Consider the following 16095-nt stretch of genomic DNA (forward strand, 5'->3'; position numbering starts at 1 on the left):
AAGCACCTCCGTGGCTCCACCTGGTGGGTCCTGTGTCTCCGAGCTTCACCTCCTGGGCGTGTTTGGGGCACTCCCTCGGGGAAACAGAGGGAATCAGCCTCGCGCCCTCCACCCTCCCGAGGCCGCACACACCACACACCTGGGGCCCCGGCACACCTGTGCCCCCGTGCAGGTAACACAGCCATGCACCTCAACTAGTTCCAGAGTCCCTATCAGCCACAGCGTCAGAAACGAGCCCCTGTGGGTCCAGTGGTTCAGACTCCTGCTCCCAATGCAGGGACCGCACGTTCAATCCCTGGTTGGGGAGCGAAGATCCCATGTGCCACGCAGCCAAGTTAAAAAAAGAGAGAGAGCAGGCGGGAGGGAGGGAGGCTCAGCGGGGAGGAGACATGTGTACACGTGCAGCTGACTCACACCTCTCTACAGAAACTAACGCAACATCATAAAGCAATTACCCTCCAATTAAAAACAAAACCAACTTGCTCTCGTAATCTTATAATTTGGAAATAAAACACGGTTATATGTAAAAATAATAATAAAAAGAGAGAAAGAAGCTAATTCCTCGGCCCCCCTTTTCCGTTTCCACCCACAGCTGCCGAGCAGGTCCCTCACCCGGGGGCTGCCCTGCACCTGGAGTCACCCCTGGTCTGCAGCTGGGCAGGCCACGCCCCCTGCCTGCTGCTCTCACGAGGGTCCGAAGCCCACACTTCCTATCAGGTAGCCCCGAGGCCCTGTGGTCAGTTCCCCAGGGAAGGGTGGGTGCGGCTTACACGCAGGGCTTTAGCACATAGCTGGCCGAGCCCCTACCTGGCCTGGGAGCGGCTGGAGCGTGGTCCTCCTGCTGGGGCGTCCCTGGCGCCCCCTCCCTGCGCCTGTCTGCCGAGGACACAGCCCACTGTGCTGAGCACTAATTGGCTCATTTCATCTGAAGCCACGGCGAAGAATAGGCGCATTCACTCTGGGCCAGTGAGGTGGACGTTGTCCCAGGCTGGGACTGGACAGACGCCCCTGTCATGGGGTTAAAAACACAGGACACAGCTGCCCTTGTTCCCGCCGTGGGTGCCCAGCCCCCCGGCCCACAGCCGGCCACACGGGGAAGCGGGCAGGGAGAACACACGAGCGCTGGGGGGACAGCAACCCCAGCAAACGCTGCCAAGTCCCCTGGACTCCGCACGCACAGGGCAGGGGAGGGGGACCCCCGCAGCCATGCCGGTGCCCCAGGACGGCTGTTCCCCAGGCACCCCCAAACCCCGCTGGCAGGAAAGGGGTTCCTGCTCCACAGACTACATCCCAAATCATGAACCCCACATCCAGACCCTGAGAAAATGGTCATAGACTGAAACCTAGTGCCAAGAAAATACAGGACAGACTGACGCGCGAGGCACCCCTCAGTGCAGTTCAGTCGCTCAGTCGTGTCTGACTCTTCACGACCCCATGAACCGCAGCACACCAGGCTTCCCTGTCCATCACCAACTCCCGGAGTTACTCAAACTCATGTCCATTGAGTTGCTGATGCCATCCAACCATCTCATCCTCTGTCGTCCCCTTCTCCTCCTACCTTCAATCTTTCCTAACATCAGGGTCTTTTCAAATGAGTCCGTTCTTTGCATCAGGTGGCCAAAATATTGGAGTCTCAGCTTCAGCATCAGTCCTTCCCATGAATAGTCAGGACTGATTGCCTTTAGGATGGACTGGCTGGATCTCCTTGCTGTCCCCTCTCCATAGATGCCAAAGAACACCGCAGAAAACTGTACCAACCGTCTCAATGCTAAGATGCATGTTTATCCCACTGAACTACCCGGTCATACCTGCGGAGAGGTCCTTGGGCACGGAAGGGCCTCTGTCCATCCTGCCATCACCTGTCTCCTCACCCACCCCCACCTCAGTCTGGAAAAACCTTCCGTCTGTGGGCAGCTTTGCTGAAGACCCACAGTTCAGTTCAGTCGCTCAGTCGTGTCCGACTCTTTGTGACCCCATGAATCGCAGCACGCCAGGCCTCCCTGTCCATCACCAACTCCCGGAGTTCACTCAGACTCACGTCCATCGAGTCAGTCATGCCATCCAGCCATCTCATCCTCTGTCGTCCCCTTCTCCTCCTGCCCCCAATCCCTCCCAGCATCAGAGTCTTTTCCAATGAGTCAACTCTTTGCATGAGGTGGCCAAAGTATTGGAGTTTCAGCTTTAGCATCAGTCCTTCCAATGAACACTCAGGACTGATTTCCTTTAGAATGGACTGCTTGGATCTCCTTGCAGTCCAAGGGACTCTCGAGTCTTCTCCAACACCACAGTTCAGATGCATCCAGTTTCATGCGAAGTCCAGTGGAGGTCGTGTCCCGAAGGAGGTGTGGAAATAGGTCACTGGGCGGTGCTCCTGCCTGTGGCCCCTCCAGCAGCGCCCCTCCACACCTGCCAGGTTCAACCGGTGTCTCCTCTGGGGCGGAAGCTCCATGAAACCATGGTGCCCTCCTGGGTGCCCCCCACTAGCTCCTGGCTGCACACGGTCTGGGGGTCCCGGCTCAGGGGCCGCGGCCCAGGGGGGACACACGCCGTGTGGAAGGACTCCCCCCAATTCGGAGCGTCTTCACCTACAGGAACTGCCTCGCAGCAAAACCCCTGGAGTCAGCTGGTTTCGACCTGGAACATCCGCTCTTGCGCCGGCGAGCAACAGGGATCAGCCCGGGGATCCGAGAGTGGGCTCTAGTCCAGCCGTGGGTGTCGGCCATGAGGTCGGTCCTCCGGGAGACGTGTGGCAGAGGAATTGGGCAGGTCAGGAGTGGCTCCTGGTGAAGACCCACCAGCAGACTCTCATCTCTTTTGTTTTAATAGATATATAGAATTGTATTGATTTATTTAATTAGACCATGCTGCGTCTTCCTTGCTGTGCAGGCGTTTCTCTAGTTGGGGTGACTGGGGGTTACCCTCTAGTTGGGGTGACTGAGGGTTACCTCCAGTCGGGGTGAGCGGGGTTACCCTTTAATCGGGGTGAGCGGGGTTACCTCCAGTCGGGGTGAGCGGGGTTACCTCCAGTCGGGGTGAGCGGGGTTATCCTCTAATTGGGGTGAGCGGGGTTCCCTCCAGTCGGGGTGAGCGGGGTTCCCTCCAGCTGAGGTGAGCGGGGTTCCCTCCAGCCGGGGTGCGCGGGCTGCTCTTGTGGAGCACGGGCCTCGGGAGCTCAGGCTTCAGTGGCTTCAGCTCACGGGCTCAGTAGTCACAGTTCCTGGGCTTCAGAGCCAAAGCTCAACAGTCGTGGCGCATGGGCTTAGCTGCCCCATGGCATGCGGGATCTTCACGGACCAGAGATCGAACCTGTGTCTCCTGCATTGGCAGGCAGATTCTTTACCACTCAGCCTTCTGGGGAGCCCCAGACTTTAATTTCTGACTTTATCTGTTGCTTTTAGAAAACAGTCCCTCTGTTCCTTCAAGGTTTTTTTAAAAGGCCCTCCTCTCCCTTACTACATGGAACGAGAGTGTGGGCAGACCTGGTGGGCAGAGAACCAGGAAGCAGCTCATTTCCCCCTGCTGACCAGGGTCCCAAGTGCAGATGGAATTTTTTTTAAAAAAGAGAGAGAGACAGTGAAGCCGGAGCAGGCATTAATTAAAACTCAGGCGGCCGGTTCGCAGGGCTGGGACCCGCCAGTGGTGCGCCAGCTTGCTGGCAGCAGGTGCGCCGGCACGTCCTTCCGTCTCCTTCCAAATCTGACTTCATCTCGGCCTGCGGGCTTCTTGGCAAAGCTTTGCTTTAATCTCCTCCCAAATGTTGCCAGGAAAAAAAAAAAAGATGTTGGATTTTAATTGATTCAAGCCATTTCTCAAGCCAACTGCTCTAAGCAGCACTTCTCAAGACGAGTCACCCACATGTGCGAGCGGCCGTTTCCTCCCCACAGCGTCCTGGGGACGTGCTCACTGGCACAGCACTCCCGGTGGAGCAAGGACGTGCGGCTACCTCCCAGGGAAGAGTCTGCTCTTCCCGCCTGCCGCTCTGGCTCCAGGAGGAAGAACAGGCAAAGCAGACGGCCGCAGTCCCAAGGAGTCTGCCTCAAGGTGGCCCAAAGCAGCCGACGCCCTGCAACCCAGGTGGAGGGCTTGCCTGCGTCCTCAGCGAAGGTGGGGGTGCAGGGCTCTGGAGGGCCTGGTTTGGAGCCAGGGAGAGGGTGCTGTCTGTGGTGCTGAGTTCTCCCACCTCTTCCCAGCTTCACTCCCCGACCACGCCCAGGGGCGAGCTGACCCCACCCGAGCAGATGCTGCAGTCAGCGCTGCAGGTCCCTGACTCACATCTGGCTTTGCACGTCGGCCCCGCAGTGGCTTTGTCTGGACTCGTCCACACCCCGCCTGCCCGCCCAGTCAGCCCAACTGCTCTCCCACCCTGTGTCTGCCAGTGCCCTAAGCTCTGGCCGGGCCTCCTGGTTGGTCCGCGCCTGTGGGATGGGAGGCAACAGGAACATTAACCCAGAAGCTGCTCGCTGAGCTTGTCCACGTGGGAAAGCTCCCTGATGGCTCTCACACAGTCACCCCCCTTTCTGAAGCTCTTGGGGACAGCCCCTCCCGGGCACGCTCCTCACATTAGCTGGACTCTCCCCAGAAGCCCTGCTGGTTTCTCCAAGCCATGGCTGACGCAGCACTGGCTCTGGGGTGAGCAGCTGTTTCAGGGCACACACACCACACCCCCTTCCAAGGGTGCGGGCTCCTGGTCCACCCAACATCGTTTCAAGTGTGGCCTTGAAGCCTTGACAGCGTGACCTCAAGCTTGAGCCCCACTCCACAGCCAGCTTTCTGTTCATGGCTCCAGCCTGGACAGAAACCATCATCTCCAAACTCTGCAACACTCCACAGGGGCAAAATACGGTGTCCGAACCTTTTCCAGGTAATGGTGGGCTGGTTAGGTGAGAATTTACTCACTTCCCATCTAGAGTCAACAAAGATCCTGAGAGGCCAAATTCCAGGGCCCGTCTGGACAGAGAGACAAGCCATTATGGAAAGACTAAGGCAGCTTTCACCTACAGCCAACAGCTTCTGGGAGGAGAAGGAGAATGGATCTGCTCCAGGCCCGGGCGGTGGGGTCTCCCTGGATACCTTCCCAGGGCTAAGAGAGGGCCAAAGGGCTAACCGTCGGGGGCAACCATCGGGGGCAACCATCGGGGGGCCACTCGAGAACCATGCTTACCCCCATTGCCCCCCACCCCAGACCACGGGGCTCAGAGGGTCTGCCGTGGACAAAGCAGCAGCTGCAGCAGGACACCCAGCCCTGAGGGCCCTGGACAGCAGAGGCCTTGCACGACGTGTGACCAGCGGGCAAGGGCATCCAAGTGGGCAAGCAGTCCCTCTGAGAAGGGCTTGCTGGCCTGAGGCCTCAGGGACAGTGACGAATGCGCAGCTTGCGACGCCAGGGAAGCCAGGGGCAGGTGAGCAAGAGACCCGCACCACCTTCAGACCCAGAATTAACAACTCTGATTACAGAGTACCGGCTTTTTCCGTGTTTTAAACAGATTTCAATTTTTGGAGCAGCTTTGGGTTCACAGCACAACTGAGCAGAGCAGAGTCCCCAGACATCCCGCCCCCCCACTAAAGTCTCGTTCCTTTTTTTTTTTTTTTGGCCCCATCATGCAGGATCTCGGTTCCCTGACCAGGGACTGAACTCAGCCCATGGCAGTGAGAGCACTGAGTCCTAACCACTGGACTGTCAGGGAAGTCCAAGGTTCTATTTTTTGCTTTTTTTAAAGAAATAAGTTAGAACCTTGAAAACAACTGCATGGAGTATAAAACAATGAGACATGAGGTCCGAAACCTGAATAAAACAGAGAGCACTCTCAATAAACAAGTATAAAGCTGGACTTTAAGCCCAACGAACACCTGATGGCACAGGAGTGAATGGGCGATGGAAGATGACCCAGAAATGAGCACAGGGAAGGCAGGATGCAAGACAGGCGAGAGGGGCAGAGGCAGGAGGAGAAGGTGTCTCAGGAGGAAAAGGAGGGGAAAATCTCAGACGCAAGATCTGTGCAGATGTGACTGGGAAGTCTCTGAAATTGATGAAAGACAACAATCCAAAGAGTCAATGTATGTCAAAATCTAGACTCATCATGATGAAACTTGAGGAAAAAAGAAGCAAAGAGAAAATAATAAAATCTGCCAGAGGAAAAAAGCTTCTGTTCAAAGGAAGGATAGTTAGACAATTGACCAACTTCTCATCAGAAGAGCAGAAGCCATAAAACAATGGAATAAAGGAGTAAATGTGCTTTAAAAAAAAAAAAAAAAAACCTGCCAAACAAGAATTCTATCCCCAATAAAAATATACTTCATCCTCATTCTTCCTTTTTTTTTGGTAATTGTTTTGGCTGTGCTGCACAGCATGTGGGTGTCAGTTCCCCAACCAGGGACCAAGCCCGGGCCTCGTGCATTGGAATCACAGTCTTAAACACTGGACTGCCAGGGAAGCCCTTTCACACTCATTCTTGAAAGAAAAAAATGTTCAGACCAAAAAAAAAAAAAAAAAAAAGAGAAATTGAGAGTGGATGCCAACACTGAAGAAAGGAAAGGAAAGGATTAGCCTCAGGATGTCTGGTCCCTGTGGAGCTTCGAGAGGCCAGGAGAACAGAAAGGCAGCAAAGTACTGACTACCCGAGGAGCTGTAAAGCTAACAATGATCTCCAGGGCTGCTGCAAAGCAGACAGATGAAAGCGAAATGCCAGACAACAAAACATCAAAGCTGCCAGAGGGAGAAACTGAGGCGAAGTAAGCATTCCGGGTCCTAGTATGACCTGGGACGAGGCTCTGGCTCACTGCAGCCTTGGTAAGTTAATGCTGCTGCCAGACTTCCCTGGTGGCTCAGCGGTAAAGAACCTGCCTCGCAGTGCGGGAGACCCGGGTTTGATCCCCAGGTTCAGAAAATCCCCTGGAGAAGGAAATGGCAACCCACTCCAGTATTCTTGTCTGGAAAATTCTATGGGCAGAGGAGCCTGGTAGACTATAGTCCATAGGATCGCGAAGAGTTGGACAGGACTGAGCAACTTCTCTTCACGTTGCCCGAACAAAGTGCATGAACACGTTCTGGTTTAGGACAGCCTTCTTACCTCCCTGGGGCCACGTGGTCAGGAACGAGGACAAAGCTGAGCGGGGATGGGGGTCATTCCTGCCCCTGGCAGTGTCTGGAGCGGCTGCACCCCCACTAGCCGCCTGCTCCCACTGCCTAGGTTGTGAGGGGTCTGCTTTGGGCAGGGGATGAGAGTGCAGGTTCCCTCACCTGCTACCCATGAGGTGGCTATGCCTCAGGGTGGGCACCCCCAGAGTGAGCCTGCTGAGAGAGCTCTGCAGAGGCTGCTGGCTCCCCAACACCTAGCCCAGTGCCTCGCAGCATCACAGTCTGGCCCCACAAGGGGCCCAGACGCAGCTTCAATCTGCTGCCCTTATCTCCAAACCACCACCACTCCCCACTAAGAAACAGCACAGGAGCCAGTGAGGGTGGGACAGAGACTTAGGACTGGGGACTCGGAAACCACCAGCAAGTGTGAACCTCGAGACAGAGCGGGCCCCCCAGGGTGGAGGCTTGGTGGGACAGCCAGCCTGGACCAGAGGATAAACACATTTGCAGTTCACACAAGAAAAACAATGACAACAAAGGAAAGCCCTGGCATAAGCACAGCTCAGTGATAAATGGCAGCATAGAGAAGATCCACGTACCTGGGTGCCCAGTCGCCCAGTCGTGTCCGACTCTCTGCGACCCTGTGGACTGAAGCCCGCCAGGCTCCTCTGTCCATGGGATTCTCCAGGCAAGAACACTGGAGTGGGGTGCCATGTCATCCTCCAGGAGATCTTCCCACCCAGGGATGGAACCTACATCTCCCGAATTCCCTGCATTGGCAGGCAGATTCTTTTACCACTGAGCCAGCTGGGAAGCCTGTACATGCACCTTATATCATAGGTCAAAAGCTAATATATAAGGAACTTCAGAAAATTGAGAAGAAAAATCCAAACAGGCCCAGAGGAAAAAAAAAGGAAAAAATAGGCAAGAGCTTTGAATAAACTGCTCACATAAAATGAAATGCAAATAGTCTTTAAATGCATGAAAAGATGCTCAACTTCACTCACGGTAAGAGAAATGCAAATAAAATACACTGACATCACCATTTCTCCCCTACCTGGCAAGCCCCCAGAAGTTTGACAACACTGTCTGTTTTGAGGCTGTGAGAACCAGGCTGGTAGAATGCCACACAACAGGCGGACTCCTGGGGAGGGGGTTTTGGCAACATGTATCAAAAGTCATTTTACACAATCATTTTACTTTTGGCCTAGAAATCCCACTTCTAAGAATCTAGTTAAGATATCCTCAAAAATGTATGAAAGCCATGTGCGCTCAGGCATATTCACAGAAGAACTGTTTCTAGCAGCAAAAGACGGGAAACACGCAGATGTTCGGGGACTGAGAGCTCAGTGTCGAGGCTAAGATCCAGCCCCTGGGGGAGTGCTGCACAGCGGAGAACAGGATCAGGCAACCTCCACACCCAGTGAGCTGAGATCTGCACAGACTGGGCACAGCGATAGCACAGCCGGGCACAGTGGGTCCCTTCTCCCCCGAAACAAGATGGGGAGGCAGAAATACACACGCATGGCCTGTATGATGGCCGACTGGAAACATTAGTTGAAGACGACTCTAAAGGACTCCCCCGGTGGTCTGGTGGTTGAGAATCGGCCTGCCAATGTCGGGGGCACGGGTTTGGCCCCTGGTCTGGGAGGATGCCACGTGCTCCGGGTCAGTTAAGCCTGCGTATCTCAGTCGGTGAGCTGAAGCCCGAGAGCCTGTGCTCCACAAGAGAAGCGACCGCAATGAACAGCCCATCTGCCGTAACTAGAGAAAGCCTGCGTGCAGTGACAAAGGCTCAGGGCAGTCAAAAAGAAATTACCAGCAGAGGAGAGAGAAGGTGGTTAAAAAGGCAAAGGCGGAGTTGGTCTGCTCGGGACAGACTTCAGCTCATATCTTTATGTATTTCAGCAGACAACTAAAACAAAACTAAATGAGCATGAAGGGAAAGCAAAGCCAGTCCTAAAAAGTGAAAGCAAAGTGAAACAGATGAACTCGGTGAATTAAAGACAAAAAGAAAAGCAAAGAAACCAAGCCTTTTTAAACCAGCCACAGTGCTTTAACACATTGATATTACTTTGAAACAAGTAGAACAAAGTGAAGAAGTAACCTTACACAAGTCATTAGGAGCCAAGAATCTCAGTCGAAGAGAAAGGAGATGGAAAAATAAAGAAATAATTATCTGCAGTTTTAAATTTGAATTAAAAATTTCAGTATAAAATCATGATATATTTTATCTTAAAATCATTTCCGGTCTTGTCCTCTGGCAATCCGCAAAGTCGAGACCAATGCAGAAGCCACGAGCTCCCCTCCACCCAACTGCCTGGGGTTTTAGACATTTCGCTGAAAAGACCAGGCGTGCCCAGGGAGAGTGGTGATTCCAGCCTCTGCAGCACTCGGGCCAGGTGAGCCCCGCAGACCAGAGCTGGAGGAGACGGTGCAGGACCACAGGGGTCTGGTCAGAAGGGTTCAGGGAGAACACGCAGGAAAAGATGCGTGGACGCAGGGGCCGGCAAGTCTCAGAAAAGACACAAAAAGAAATAACCACACACACAGGTAACAACATACACACACACAAAACCTGGTCAGTCACACTTTATCAAATGTAACACTTCTGCTCATCAAAGGTCCACTTAAGAAAACTGGGAATTTCCTGCGCGTCCAGGGGTTAGGACTCCGTGCTTTCACTGCTGACGCGCGGATTCAATCCCTGGTCAGGGAACCAAGACCCCACAAGCTGCGTGGCACAGACAAAACAAAACACGGAAAAAGAAGAGGGGAAAGCAATGGCACGGAGCTAATACTGAGAGCTAAAATCCAGGGAAACTTTCCACGCGCAGAAAAAGACCCGAAACCTACGCGTCGCAAAGCCGGTAGTGTGTGCCTAGAAGGATAAACCCGGACCAGCCAGCTTTGAAACGTTTCCAGTAAAACTGCTAGACTTCAAAGCCAAAGGTAAAATCCCCAAGGCCTCCAGGCAGAGAGGGCGGAGTCGAATGTGACCAGTGTCACGTAAAACCAACACAGAAACAAAGAAACAATGGAAAACATTTTTTGAAAAGTTAAAACCCCCCACACACAAGACCTCAATGAAAGAAACCATGAACCAAGGACTTTGGAACTAGCCAAGCCGAGAACATCTTGTCGTTCCAGGAAGCGAGAGAGAAATGAGAGGGGAAAAAAAAAGTAACTTTAAAAAAAGGAAAAAGAAAAAGACGGGGCTGTTGGGAGCCCAGCAGCAGCCTGAAGCTGCCCATGAGGCTGGACCGTCTGGATCCTAACCCACAGAGCAAAGCCGTCCCTGTGTGCCCACAGATGCGGACAGACAATCAGGGAAACGGACGCGGCGAGGACAAGGCTTCCCCCGAGGAGAATCCCACCAGCGAGGAGAAAGGGAAGCAGGGCCGGGGGCCCGGCAGCAAAGAGCGCGGCTGTGGCTCAGATGCAGCATGTGCGGTGCTGCGCTGGTGAGTCAGGACCCAGGGACCAGGGACCAGGGTTTGTGCATCTCAGAGCATCTCCCCAAGTGTGCACCGACCAAGAAAGGAAACCGGCACGGCAGCTCAACACCACTGTCAGCGAGCTGAGAGGACACAGTGACCTCCAGACACATTCGTGAAGCCAGGCACGTGGGCACCGGGGGGCGGGGGGCAGGGGTGCAGTGGGAGGTGTCTGGCTAGAAATGCACATCACACTCCCATCCCAAGAAGGAGCAGGGAAACTCACATCAAGGAGCATGGTGGCTCAGACGGCGAAGAGTCTGCCTACCATGCAGGAGAACCCAGTTGGATCCCTGGGTCGGAAAGATCCCCTGGAGAAGTGAATGGCAACCCACTCCAGTACTCTTGCCTGGAGAATCCCATGGACAGAGGAGCCTGGCGGGCTGCAGTCCATGAGGTCACAGAGTCAGAGATGACTGAGGCACTTTCACTTTACAAGCAACCAGTCGGCACACAGTTCATAGAAGCATCAACCTTCATAAGAGACAAGGCAAGGCTCCGGAGGGCCACAGACTGCAGGAGACCCCGGCAACAGAATGGGGTTGGGGGGGGGTTCCTGTGTAGACCCCGGGACAGAAAAGGGGGGTCAGTGGGGAGCTGGGGCCGCGTGAGGAGGCCTGTCTCCTGGTGAACCGCACAGGAGTGCCAGTGGCTGTCCCGGTTCTGAGCACGAACTACATGAAGATGTTGGCGTCAGGGAACCTGAAGAACTTGCTGCTTTTCTTGCCACTTTTCCGTAAGTCCAACATTAGTTACATGTAAAGCTTCAAAAAAATATATCTGGAACATGTACACCAAGGGAGCCTCCTCAGAGAAAGGGTGAACTCCGCTCAGCTGCGTCTCCGAACCCCTGCGAGGCAGAGGCAGGAGAAAGTTCCCCGACCTCCCCCACCCCTAATCACCCCCAAAGACCCCCATCCCCACAGACCATCGCCTTAGGGGGCACGGCTTCAAACATGAACTTGGGGGGACGTAATTCAGTTCAAGCAGGACTGTGAGCGTGCAGGAGCTCCTGTGCAGGTGTCAGCCGGGAGCAGGACTGATTATCTTCATCGTCCTTATCTCTGATTTCAGAGTTTCCTTTCTAATCAGGGAGTGGGGGAGCCAAGGGGGTCCAAGCGCTCACCTGGTATACCTGTGAAGACGTGGGAGTGGCCCATCACACATGGGGAGACTTGCAGAGGGCCCCCAAGATCCTGCAGGAGCTGAGGGGACCCAGTGCTCATCTGCGTCCCGGAGGCGGCCAGTAAGGGAGGCCCTGGCCTGCAGGGTCTTTGCTGGACGCTGCTGTAGGGGACCTGGCCGGCCTGACCGCCCAGCGCCACGGAGGGAGCGCGGGTCCAGGTCAGCTTGCACAACGCGCACCCGTGTGACGGCCTGAAGACGCCTATTCCAGGGGCCAGTGGGCCGGGAGGCTTGACCCCGTCACTGAGGTCAGCCACAGGCAGGTCACCCTCAACAGGAAATGCTGGCTGGGCCTTAAGGACAAGCCCTCACACCTTTGCCCTGGACTGCCTGGCACAGCATGGTACTGGCACTAAGTCCAGGTCACGCCAACCGAACCCTGATAGGAAGGGTCCAGGCCCAGGGCCCTGCCAGGGGGCAGGGGGAGCGTGCAGGCCAGGCAGCTCTGCTGGGAGAGGCGGTCTTCAGAGCCCTGCGCCGGGCAGCGCGGAGGGGAGGGCGAAGGCTGGGGGAGGGTGGAGGCCCAGGCGGAGGTCCCATCTCTGGACTGTGCCTGAGAGACGCGAGGCACGCTGCTCGTCTGTGACTCGGACAAGGGCCTCCTGTGCCCCAGGCTCAGGCCCCTCACTTCTGGAAGGTTCACTGTGAGACAGTCCTTCTGCACGTTCCAGCTCCTGAGGACGTGCCCCGAGCCTGGCTCCCTGGCTGGACCCCCACCCTCGGGCCTCTCCTGAGTCCTGCAGTGCCCTCCTCTCAGGGTGACACCTGAACACAGGAAGAGAAGCTGGGGCGGCGCCCAGCGCGCAGCAGGGCTACGCAGTGAGTGGCCTCTTTAGCACGATGTCCCTCTTCCTCACTTTTTTCTCTCTTGTGACAGTTTTTACGGTTGAGCCACGTGCACAGTTGCCCAGACCCTGCAAGTATCATGAACGCAAACTTAGGGTTTCGAAATCCCGGACCCGGAGGCTTGCTGATGGTGATGCCACCAGCTGCCTCCTGAAGGCGCACCAACCTTCTGGTGACGTGTTCTGGAAACGCTCAGAGAAAGTGAAAGTGTTAGTCACTCAGTCGTGTCTGACTCTTTGTGACCCCATGGACCATGTAGCCCGCCAGGCTCCTCTGTCCATGGGATTCTCCGGGCAAGAATACTGGAGTGGGTTGCCATGCCCTTACTCCAGGGGGTCTTTCCCCTCCTAGAGATGGAATCCAGGTCTCCCACATTGTAGGCAGATTCTCCACCGTTTGAGCTACCCAGGAAACACTCGTTAATACAAAGGAGAAATGTTGCTCCTTAATACAAGAAGGTCTATCTGCCATAACTGTGGGGGAAATACTGTAGGTATTAATAGTTGCCAAACCGAGTCTTAATTCAGGGACACAAATCAGCTTTCAGAGATGCTCAAAGGGCTAGGAGGGTCCCAACCCCCGTGTTTACTCCACTCTGAGCCCAGCAGACACCCTGCCAGGCACCTTTCCCTCCCCCTCCCCAGGTGGGCGGTGGTCCCCCCAGCAGGTGGGCGGTGGTCCTCCCAGCCCCTGACAGCTGGCAGTCGAGGGGCACTTCCCATTACCGCTGTCCTGCACCTCAGAGCCAGGACCTGCGGCGTCACCCAGGCCCCTGATACCTGCAGACAACAAGCGGTAGAGAGGCTCCCGCGCGCCCGGGCAGCGCAGGAAGAGGAAAATGAATCAGAACCTAAGATGCGCAGCAGGAAGGAGCTGCTGAGAAGCGGATCCGCTTCCCCCAAGACGCAAGGTCAAAGGGAGGGGCAGGTTTTTCTAGGAAAACTGGAGGCCGGCGCCTCCTCTCTGGCTCCTGACAACCAATCAAACCCTTCATTCCGCAGCTTCCGATTCTGTGAGCATCCGACAGCTGCGTCGCCACCCCCGGAAACGGGAACGCAAGAGGTTAACAACTGGACAGAAAAAAAAAAAAAAATTTGCCAGGGCCGCGCCTTCCCGAGGTGGGCGACGCAGGAACGCTGGAGTCGAGGCCCCCAGGGACCACCTGCGCTCCCACCCAGGCCCAAGAGGCCGCGGCGCAGTGGGGCCTGTGCGCCTGCCGCCGGGCCCCGCCGGGCCCCGCCGGGTCCCAGGAAATAAGCACGGCTCAGAGCGGTGGCCGAGGGCCCGCGGGGGCGCATGGAGAGGCAGAAAGGACCCCTGCTCCCCGCGAGGGCGCCTCGGGGGCGCAGGACCCCGGCCCGCGGGATGTCACCCCGCCACCCTGCCAACTTCGGGCCACCCCAACCAACCCTGGGCCACCTTACGGCCACCTGCAGACCACTCCCATCCCAGCCCTGGTCCACCTCCGGGCCGCGGGCGGGGACGAGCGTGCGCTGCCGGCCCGCCACCCTGCAGCCACCCTGCCGCGCAAGAAGCAGGGGACTCACGGTGCCAGGCGCGGGCGCAGCGCGGAGGCCCGGCAGGGTCGCGGCGGCGCGCGGGGCCGGGGGCGGCCGGGGCTGCTCACCGAGGCTCCCCGCAGGCGGGCGGCTCCGGGGCTCCGGGCGGCGGCGTCCGACGGCCCGGCTCAGCCATTGCAGTGGCGCTGCGGCGGGCGGGGGGCGCGCGTCACCGCGGGCGGGCGCCCCAAACCCCGGCGCTCCCCGCCCTCCCCGCCCCGGCGCGCGGCCCCGCCACACCCCCGCCCCACCTCCTCGCCTCCTTTTCTGCCCCTCCGAGTCCTTTCAGGGGCAGGTCTGCGATCTGTTAAAATCGGGAGACCTCGTGGCCGAAAGTAACGCGGCTGCGGCGGGGAGGGCTCCGTGCGGCCCGCATGCCGCAGCCGGGCGCGCGGGTTCTTGGGGACGGTCGGGGGGGATCGCTCACCCGCACTTCAGTCGGAGAGCAGCCTCAGGGGATGGTCGCACGTGTGTGTTTAACGTTCATTCTCGGCAGCCCGTCTCCAAATGCTGCCTGTCCCTGCTCGGAGGAGGGAGAAGTGGCTTTTGGAGCCTCGTGGAGAGCAAATGAGCCCTGGCTCCGGGCTCGGATACCCAAATCCATGGTTAGGCCGCGCCTCCGGGGCCCCCTGGCGCCAGGACCCCCTCCGCCGCTCCATCCTCCAGGGCCCGGAGCGGGGAGCGGCCTCACCCCCACTTCTTGGAGTTGCTGGAGAAAGCACAGTTAACAAACGTGGCAGGAAGGGTGAATCGTGTTTACCGAAACCTGTGTACAGGGGAAAGCTCCCCGGTGGGACGCGTTCCTTCCCCGGATGCCAGGACATACAACTGGCCGATGCCAGCGTCCTGAGCTCAGATGGCGAATGCGGGCTCTAAAGTGTGCCGGAGACGGGGCCTGGCCCTCGGTGTCCTGGCCGTGCTTTCTGGGCACAGGACCGCCTGTGCGGTTTATCGGCTGCCGGCTGAGAACACCTATGAGAGACAGAAGCTTGGGCCCTCAGGTTGCCCGTCTGAATGACAGACACCAGGGAGGCCGGGGCCGCATGGGTGTCGGGCCCCTTTGTTCCTTGGTGAGCGGCGATCGTCAGGGGGTGGTTAGTGTGAACTGAAGAGGGCACTCAGGAAGGCTCCCGACAGGAGGGAAAGCCAGGCCGGGATAAGCGTCCCCTCGGGGAGGTCCCTGGATAAGGAAGTGGCAGCCCACTCCAGTATTCTCTCCTGGAGAATCCCATGGACAGAGGAGCCTGGTGGGCTGCAGTCTGTGGGGTCACAGAGAGTCGGACACGACTGAGTGACTCACACACACACACACACACACGCAGTGAGGTCCCATGGGGTGCAGCAGGCTGGAGCCCCAGCGTGGGACCCCACAGCCCCCACCACTCCATGTTGGTCTCACCGCCCATAGACTGTGCGCTGGGTGGCAGCTGTAGCCAGACTGGCCTTGGGGAGAGGCCCAGGGTGGTCACCCACAGACGTCTGCATCTGTGCCTCCACTGGCACGTCTCTCATGGGCTTTTTGTGCAAAGAGTAGACTGGCTGGACAAGGCAGCTGACCAACACGGGCAGAAAGGTCCATCTTCTCCACCTGACTGTCCAGCAGGTCCTGCGCAGCAGAACATCCAGTGAGATGCGTGTGGGAGCCTGAAGTCCATCCGTTCCTGTACTTCTTCCCCAGGCCTCCTTAACTCTGAACCCCCAAACCCATTCCTTCAGTCCCTGTCCATCAGTGTAGATAAATATCTCAGTCAACTCTTCCCCCGCCCCCAAGGAAAAGCAGGGGACATAACCAAATCTACTGCTCGAAAGTGGCCCACTGGGTAGACCTCCCGTCCCTGCCATCACTGGGGCCAGTCGAGCCCAGCTGTGACACCGTCAGTCCTTTTCCGGCCGGTGCCAGCTCAGCGTGATTACAGCAGACTCTATTTTCATT

The 16095-nt window shown here is 57.0% G+C and overlaps 1 protein-coding gene across 13 annotated transcripts in view; it reads right to left on the reverse strand.

The window, feature by feature from the left end:
• Positions 1-14439, reverse strand: part of JAKMIP3 (Janus kinase and microtubule interacting protein 3) — a 90908-nt gene extending 76469 nt beyond the window's left edge. For all 13 annotated transcript variants that reach the window (XM_070363470.1, XM_070363469.1, XM_070363467.1 and 10 more), the window contains exon 1: positions 14231-14439. The gene's annotated coding sequence lies outside the window, so the exon portion shown is untranslated. The remainder of the gene's footprint in view (positions 1-14230) is intronic.
• Between the last annotated feature and the right edge of the window lie 1656 nt (positions 14440-16095).

This window comes from Bos mutus, chromosome 26 (assembly GCF_027580195.1).
Source record: "Bos mutus isolate GX-2022 chromosome 26, NWIPB_WYAK_1.1, whole genome shotgun sequence".
NCBI lineage: Eukaryota > Metazoa > Chordata > Mammalia > Artiodactyla > Bovidae > Bos > Bos mutus.